This window comes from Nestor notabilis, unplaced genomic scaffold, assembly GCF_000696875.1.
Source record: "Nestor notabilis isolate BGI_N333 unplaced genomic scaffold, ASM69687v1 scaffold27135, whole genome shotgun sequence".
Taxonomy (NCBI): Eukaryota; Metazoa; Chordata; class Aves; order Psittaciformes; family Psittacidae; genus Nestor; species Nestor notabilis.
Window position 1 is genome coordinate 14,263 of NW_009930171.1, and position 7,711 is coordinate 21,973.

The following is a 7,711-nucleotide window of genomic DNA, read 5'->3' on the forward strand; positions in this document are numbered from 1 at the left end:
TCAAGTAGCACTATTTAGGAAAAAATCCCAGTGATTTATGATGTTTGGAATGGTCAGTCCTATACAGTAAGTGGTGTTTATAAATGTTTTCTGAAGACTAAGAAACTTGAGTACAGAAACAGTCTTAGTAAAGCAGCATTGTAACTACAAGCAAAATGAAGATGTATAGTTACACGCCATCAATAAAACTGTAGAAAAACCTGGCTGCTTGTATTTTGAATTATATTGGTTTAAGTTGTTTTAGAAATAAGTCAGCTGTTCCTGCAAGTCTCAGTGGAGGGGGTAAATCTGCCCTGATCAGTACATGGAGGGGAATTACATTTTCTAAGCACCTGTCCACGTGCTTTTGCTCACAAGAGCAAGACATAGTGGGAATGGAGAGTAATGGTAAATTAATGTTGTTATAGAATGTGCAGCAAGACCACTGTGCCATTGACACATAAGTTTGTATATTTTGTAGCCACAGGTTAGTCATGAGATAAGTTACCAGCAAATAATTTGTGGAGGTTCTGGGAGGGTGTTTTTGGTTTGACTTTGTTCAAAGTGCAGTGAGAGGAAAAGAATGAGGTATGGAATATGATCTGCCTTCTTCAATAAGGAGAATTAAGTCCAATCAAGGCATCTGATGGAAACAACTGTTACATTATAGACTTTTTTTTTTTTTTTTTTTTTTTAATTCTCCTGAAAAAAGAAAAGTGAAAGCTCCTGTCCGGTCTGATCAGGAGAGTTCTGTCACTGCAGCACTTCATATGTACAGTGTGTCAATGTACTGGAAATGTCACTCCTTGGAAAAACTGGTAAAGACAGCCCCACACCTAAGGCAGGAGACAGTTTTGTTGGAGAAGTGTATTGGTCTGCCTGAGGCAAGGCTCTGAAGAGCCACCCATAAGAGACGATGCTCCCCACATGCCTGTATTCCACGAGCAGCTTAGGTCACCTGCAAGGCAAAGACTACCTGAGCACTGAGGGCCTTGGGATATACTTAAATGCTGAATTTAGGTGCTAAAAAGGGCAATTTGGTGTAGGAAGCCATTTGCATTTACCCCGAAGGACACATCCCTGCTCCTGCTTATGTTTAACAGTTTCCATCCGTGTTTGTTGTACTGGTTTGTGCAGTGGAAATACAAGAGGTCTGCACAGTACTGGTTTTGTTTTCTTTGCCAAGCAACATGAATAATGTGCTGCACCCAGCTGCCAGTCCAGCCACACAAGATGAGTGGCTTTGGACTGTCGGTCTGTAGCTGGACAGCTCATCCACCACCTGTGCCCAACGTGGAACCTCCATGTTAGTTCTTGTAGTAGTATTGTGGAAAAAATTACATTCCTTCTACCAATAGGCTTGTGGGTTGTCTTTCATTTAAAGGTTTGGGGTTTAATTTGGCAGCTGAAGATACCAGTAGTCTAGTAGGCACAGAACTGCTTCAGTGTTCTGAAAAACATTCAAATGTCTTGGACAGGTCCTGGCTTGGTTTAGCCTTGGTTCCTATTTCAAAGTTTTCAGCTTAAGATTCCCATTCCTAACTTTTAATGAGAATATTTCTTAATGTTGAGCTTTTTGCGGGGGCTAGAGAAACAGGCTTTAGCTAACTGAGTAGCTGTTTTATTGACAGTGAAATAAAAATGGCTTTCTGAAAATATTTGTTAAAAAGGAGCAACAAAATGCTTAATAAGATTCTTTAGGGAATCCTTCCTACACTGTACGTGATTTGGTAAGGGCTCTGATCACCATGGCAACGTTTCCATTTGTCCTTCTGCATGTATGGTTTTAACTGGAACAGCATGGGAGGGGAATATAGGGCATACAGCTTTATTCTCAAAGGCTTTGTAACAACTTGCATTTGTGGCTCATCATTAACATTCCCATCTAGAGTAACAAAATTGCCACAGCTTATTACAGTACTGCAAACAGCTTGCTTTCTGTTTCCAATTAGTGTTAGCATCGAGCTCTTGAGATTGAAACATTTCACAGTAGTTCTGAGCAGTGCTAGCTACAAGAGCTGCATTTACAAAATTCCTGTATTACCATTCACAAGAGGGGAATGTCATTGGTTTGAACTTAAGGTTTTCTCCAGAATTGTTCCTCAAGTAGTTGTGAATGTGTCGGACCAGTTCCCATGTTTGTGGTTTCTTTCATCAGTTCATAGCTTTGATCAAGGTAAAACATTTTGTATCTATTAAGATGGTTTTGTGTTTCTAATTTTAAAAAAGGAAACGTGGAGTAACATGGATTGCATATTTATTTTAGCAGATGTCTATAATGTACCTGAAGAGGTTAAACTATGGAAGCTTAGCTCCTTAGTGGAAAACAGGACAGCTTGCTCTAGTATCACCAGGCCTTATCTACCAGTTCCTTGAATGAAGATCTACTACTGACAAATTACCAATTTGAAGGGGGGGGGGGGGGGGGGGTGCGAGTTGGGGGGGGGGGGGGGGGGGGGGGGCACACTTGGGAGATCAGCAGTTCAAAATAATTGTAACAGTTTTGTATCAGATAGAACATATGTCTTTATTCAATAACACCATCAAAATACTGACTCTGAAGAGAATGGCATCATTTGCGTTTTTTTATGCCAGCCAGATCCGCAAAACAACATTTAAATGTATGTCTTCTCCTGCAATTCCTCAAAGTATAAGATGTCTTTGTCATCATTATATTTTTTGCTGCTTTGACCTGTGAGGTGATTTAGATTAATCTGCTATTGATAGTTGAGTTTCATGCTCAAACATCTTCCCTCAAACTCTACGCAAAGATATCTGAGAATTCTTGGACATTTTTCTGAAGATAATACATATTATAGCATGAAGTATAGCATGATTTAAGGAAATAATGCCCTCTGAAATGGCTTTGTCTGACAGTCAGGTTTGCTGTAGGCTGAAGCAGTGAGGTTTTATTTTCATCAAATGGTCTGATTTGATTCCCACTAACTTCAGTGAGAACAAGACCAGGCCTGTCACCATCCTGGTGTTATACTCCTTTCTCTCTGTTTTGTTTCATATGCCATTAGGTTTGTTGCTTTGTATTTCAGGCCTGGAAAATAACACATGTTCCCTGTTAGCAGTGCGAGTTGGGGCTGTCATCTCACAGAATGAGAACTTCGGAACAGAAGTTGGATTCCGAGAGTTTTTGGCATATTATTAGCAATACTTTCTTCATATGCCCTTGTTTGCTGCTCTGATGAAACGAGACTTCCCAGTGATGGATTAATGGTAAATGCTAACGTGTCAGTAGTGCTTGTGGGGCTGGCTGTTTTGCATTCCTCAGATTAATCTCCCTGCTTTACCTTGAATGTAAAATGTTATCATTTCCATATTAAAAACTATTTCCCTCCTCTCTATTATCTACCAAATTCCTCTTCTTTGCTTCCTGAACCACGTATTAAATTAGTAGCAGGGTGCTTGGCTGTTGGTGATTGATAGGCAAGATTTTAAAGCTAGTTTCTACAAAATTATGGTTGAAGGAGGGGAAAAAATGGAGGGAAGTTTAAATTAAGCTATTTTATGTCTCACTGTAGAGTAAAATAAACACAAACTTTGCTGTCTGTGACACAAAGGTAAACACATGAGGTGCCACCAACTGATTGGGAAGGACATTGTAACAAAGCATTTTTGCAGTGACATACAATAGGATCAGTTCCTGCAGAAGGAAAGAACACTTTAAGAGCAATGGTCTGTAAAGGTGCATATTAAAGCCTGGAACTTTGATATGGCACTTATTTTTCCAGTTGGACTTCTGATACCAAAGGAGTAACAAAAGACTTACTTTGGGAGGACCTGATTATATAGCTTTGCCTGTCTCATTGTCTTCATTGTATAGGGATAAAAATCTGTGTACGTCGTTCTCCTAGAAAATACTGTAGTTACAGCTCTCCTTTGGGTCTGCATCAGAATCTGGATTTGTTTCTTCAAGGAGACTGAAGAAAACTTGGGGGAGGAGTGGTTCCTAAGAAACAGACATTTCTTTTACTGAAAGCTAATAATATTTGAGGTCATTAGACTGACTTAAATAGTACTGTGATGTGTGAAAAGTAGTGGGCAAAATTACCAGCATAAGTGCTATATAAAATGTTACAGGCACCTGCATATTTAATCTTTTGGGAGAATATTTGGCATAAATATTGTACATTTGCATCTAATTGAATTCAGCTTTATAGCACTATCAAATTAAGTACAGCTTATATAAATACCAGAACTGGTATGGGAGCTACTTTTCTGTCTGTTAGAGGAAGATGTACGTCTGAGTTTGTCAAGTGTGCTTACACCACTCACGCTTGTGAACAAACAAAACGAGCAGCTTTACCCTTAAATAGAGTCTTCTCTTTCCCATAAGTCTATTACGAGTAGAAATTGCACAGGATCGTCTGTTACTGCCACCTACTGATAAAGTCATAAACAGAAAAAAGTACCAACGTCAGCTAGAAACGACCTCCAAGGGGGACGCTCAGCTAATACACATACTCTCTGAAAGAGGGAGCCAGCCCTTCTGATTTGATGTGTTGTGTAAGGTATCTCCTGTCGCTCTGGTACTGCTGGGATGTGGTTCAACCTCACGCTTCAGCTCTGGATGTCTCGATTTTCAGGAAGATGAAAGTCAAATACATGATTTGGTTGAATAGGTCAGATGTCTAGCTAAAAAAAACGCTTTAAAAGTTGTGTAAAGCTTTGAGTGTATCAGTTGCAGTTGTTCTGTACTCCCTTCTTGAATTTCACTTTCCAGTTTGACATGTAAGCTGGATGCCTGTCCTTCATTGCCAGCATTCTGCCAGTTGTGCCACCACTTATGCTTTTGCCTTTTGCTGCCCTGAGCCAGTGATGTGACTGCAAAGGACAGTAAAACCTGGCTATAGGGCCAAGTGGGCCCTCAGCTTAGTAAGCCCCTAATAATCTCTCCTGTTTGTCTTTCTCATTGCAGAACTGTGCAACAGCTTTCATGTGACTGACAGCTGAGTTATTCCTTCACACTCAAACTTTGCTCCTGGCTGCTGGGGGGGTTTATTTTTCCCTCTCATGCCACGGCATAAGTGTACAGCCAGAACAGAGCTCAGGCCTCTGCCTATGCTTAGAATAGCACTTAATGCACTAGGCATGGCATAAGGACATGTTTCAAAAGACCACCCAATCCATAAAATCCATTTGTTGCATAGCCTCTCGCTGTACTCACTGTGTCCTGTTGTGCCTTTGAATTTCAGGCTGCATACTTGAGCCCTTCATTCTTCCTATAGCATGCTCTAAAGAGATGCATATTTTTTTTCAGTGAAAGGAAGGGAAGAGCCAAACTTTACAGGAAAGAACCACTGTGACTTTTTCAAAACCTTTCAAGTAGCAGTGACTTTAAAGATCTTTACAGTGAGCAGCTTCTCTCTGGCAATCGAGTCTCACGTGACTTTTGACTCTAAAATTATCTCTAACTTTCTTGTTGCAAAGACTGTTCACTACCATGGTTCTTGCACTGGTTTTTTGTCTGAGAGGTTTTTCCCAGGAGACCACACTGGCTTTTATCCTACTCATCAGAACACAACACACAGATTTCCAATATATATATCTGCAGTGCTGATATGAATACGTTAGTCATATCATTAAAAGATCAAGTGAAAAAACTTCAAATGCTAAGATTCTCATGCAAAAATACCTCAACAGTTACCTTTGAGAATATAAAGAATGTTACAGATAATAGCCCCTCTGAGGCCTTTTCTCCTTTCTCAGACAGCACGTGCATGTTTTGTTCTGGGAGTTTGCTTCAGACTCTGGAAAATAACTATAGAGAGCAACTATGAAATATCTATTCATGAGAAAGTAGAAGGCTGAAAGACAGATTGTATTTCTTTACAGTTCTTCTCATACCAGCTAACCTAATACTTGCAACAAGGATGTGAACACATTTGAGGATATTTAAACAGAATCTGAATAAATGGAAAAATACATTAAAAAATCATTAAAGAAGCCAAGTTAAGCATGCGTTTAAGAAATGTCAGTTAAATTTGCTCATGCATCTTCCATTTGCCTCTCTCATTTGTATGCACTACTATCCTAGATTGCCACTGCAGGAATTCCCACAAGGCACAGTATAGGCAATGCTCAGTTAATGAGCAGTTACTCGATACTATTTTGGTGTCTTTATTCATCATGTAGCCCCGGGCGTGATTTACTCACAAATTCTGCTTTCAGTGTAGAACTATTCCCTGATGAGCCTCTCTGTGGTGCTCATCACAGATCGCTTCACAAAGTATCACCACAGTATCCTGGAGGAATGCGAGGGTGGAACTATTCCCATCTTACAGTGGGAAGGTGAGGTAGAGCTTAAAAAAGAGGTTGTCAGTACCTGCCTCTTCAGAGTAGTTAGCGCTTTCAGCATCTCAAACAATGTTGTTTTGCTCTAGCTTCAGCTGTGAATCCTCAGCTCTACAAACTGGAGTGACTTTTGCAAGTCAAATACTCAGAAACTAAGGGAAAAAAGCGATGTGAAATGTTTAGTTTCATGATTTTCCTGGTATCACACAGAGGCCATGACAGGGCCCAGTTCTCCCAAGCAGCAATGGCCCTCAGCCTTGCGACACTATTTCACAATCCCACCTCATTCGCCTTGCAACAAATGAAGCAGCCATACAGTGCGTTCTCCAGTGGAGCATGTCTGTCCTAAAGCGGGGTAAGCACCAGGAGGGGAAAATAGCACCAAGTCATGTACATTTTATTAAATGATATATAGCCTGAATATTATTTATCAAGTGATTGATAATAATGAAATGATAAATAATATGTGGCCAGTCTGCTTTGAAATCCACCCAACAGCTTAACTCTTTACCAGGCATGTGATTAAAAAGTGTATTTGCTGTCATAGGTCTCAGCAGGACTTCCTATAAACCTTATTGTCTTCTGTACCCACATCCCAAAATCTTCATGACACTTGTTAAACATAGCTGCGTATGAGGTGCACAAGAGGAAGCTAACCCCAACAGCTGGCTGTTGCCTGATTGTCGGATATTTAGTGTTGTTCCATAACTCTGCAAGACATTCACCTCTTAGCGCTCTGAGATGCGGCTGTCAAGATTTACCTGCTACCATACAGGTGGGTTTGAGCCCATTTCTGTTTTTCATTGTCATGAACGTGACAAGAAGCCAGCTAAGACTGAAATTTATTATTGCTGCATTGGCACGTTTGGGTAACAGTGGTGTCCTACAAGCTGATTTTGCATGGTGGTTATCAATTCCCATGCAGGTTAGGCTGGGTCCAATTAAAAAAATAAAAATCCAGCTAGCAACGCCTTCATTCCAGAATATAGCAAGGATGTTCTAATTTACCCCTGTCTAGAATAAGGGATGGTGACTTGGTCATCCAGCAGTATGCTTAAGTGACCGCTTTGAGAGAAGACACAAAACTTGAAGCTCCACCTTTCTGTAAAGGTGAGTTGAAGAAAGGTGGGTTGGCTTTGTCTGAGTATGATGTCAGAGCTGGTTTTGTTGCCAAGTTCTTGCAATGCCAGTGAAAGGAAGCTGTCAGCCCTGAACTGGCCAGGCAGCTGGACAAGATGACCATTATATGTCCCTTCCAACTGAAATGATTCTGTTCTATCTTTTCAGAAATTATTAAATTATTTTAGCTGGAACTTCCCAGATGTTGCAGTGTGAAACAGGTCATTGTCAGTACAGCCCTCAACCCAAAGAACTAAATTGTGGAATAGCTTCAAGAGTCCATTCTTCAATGGGGAAGCACTGGGCA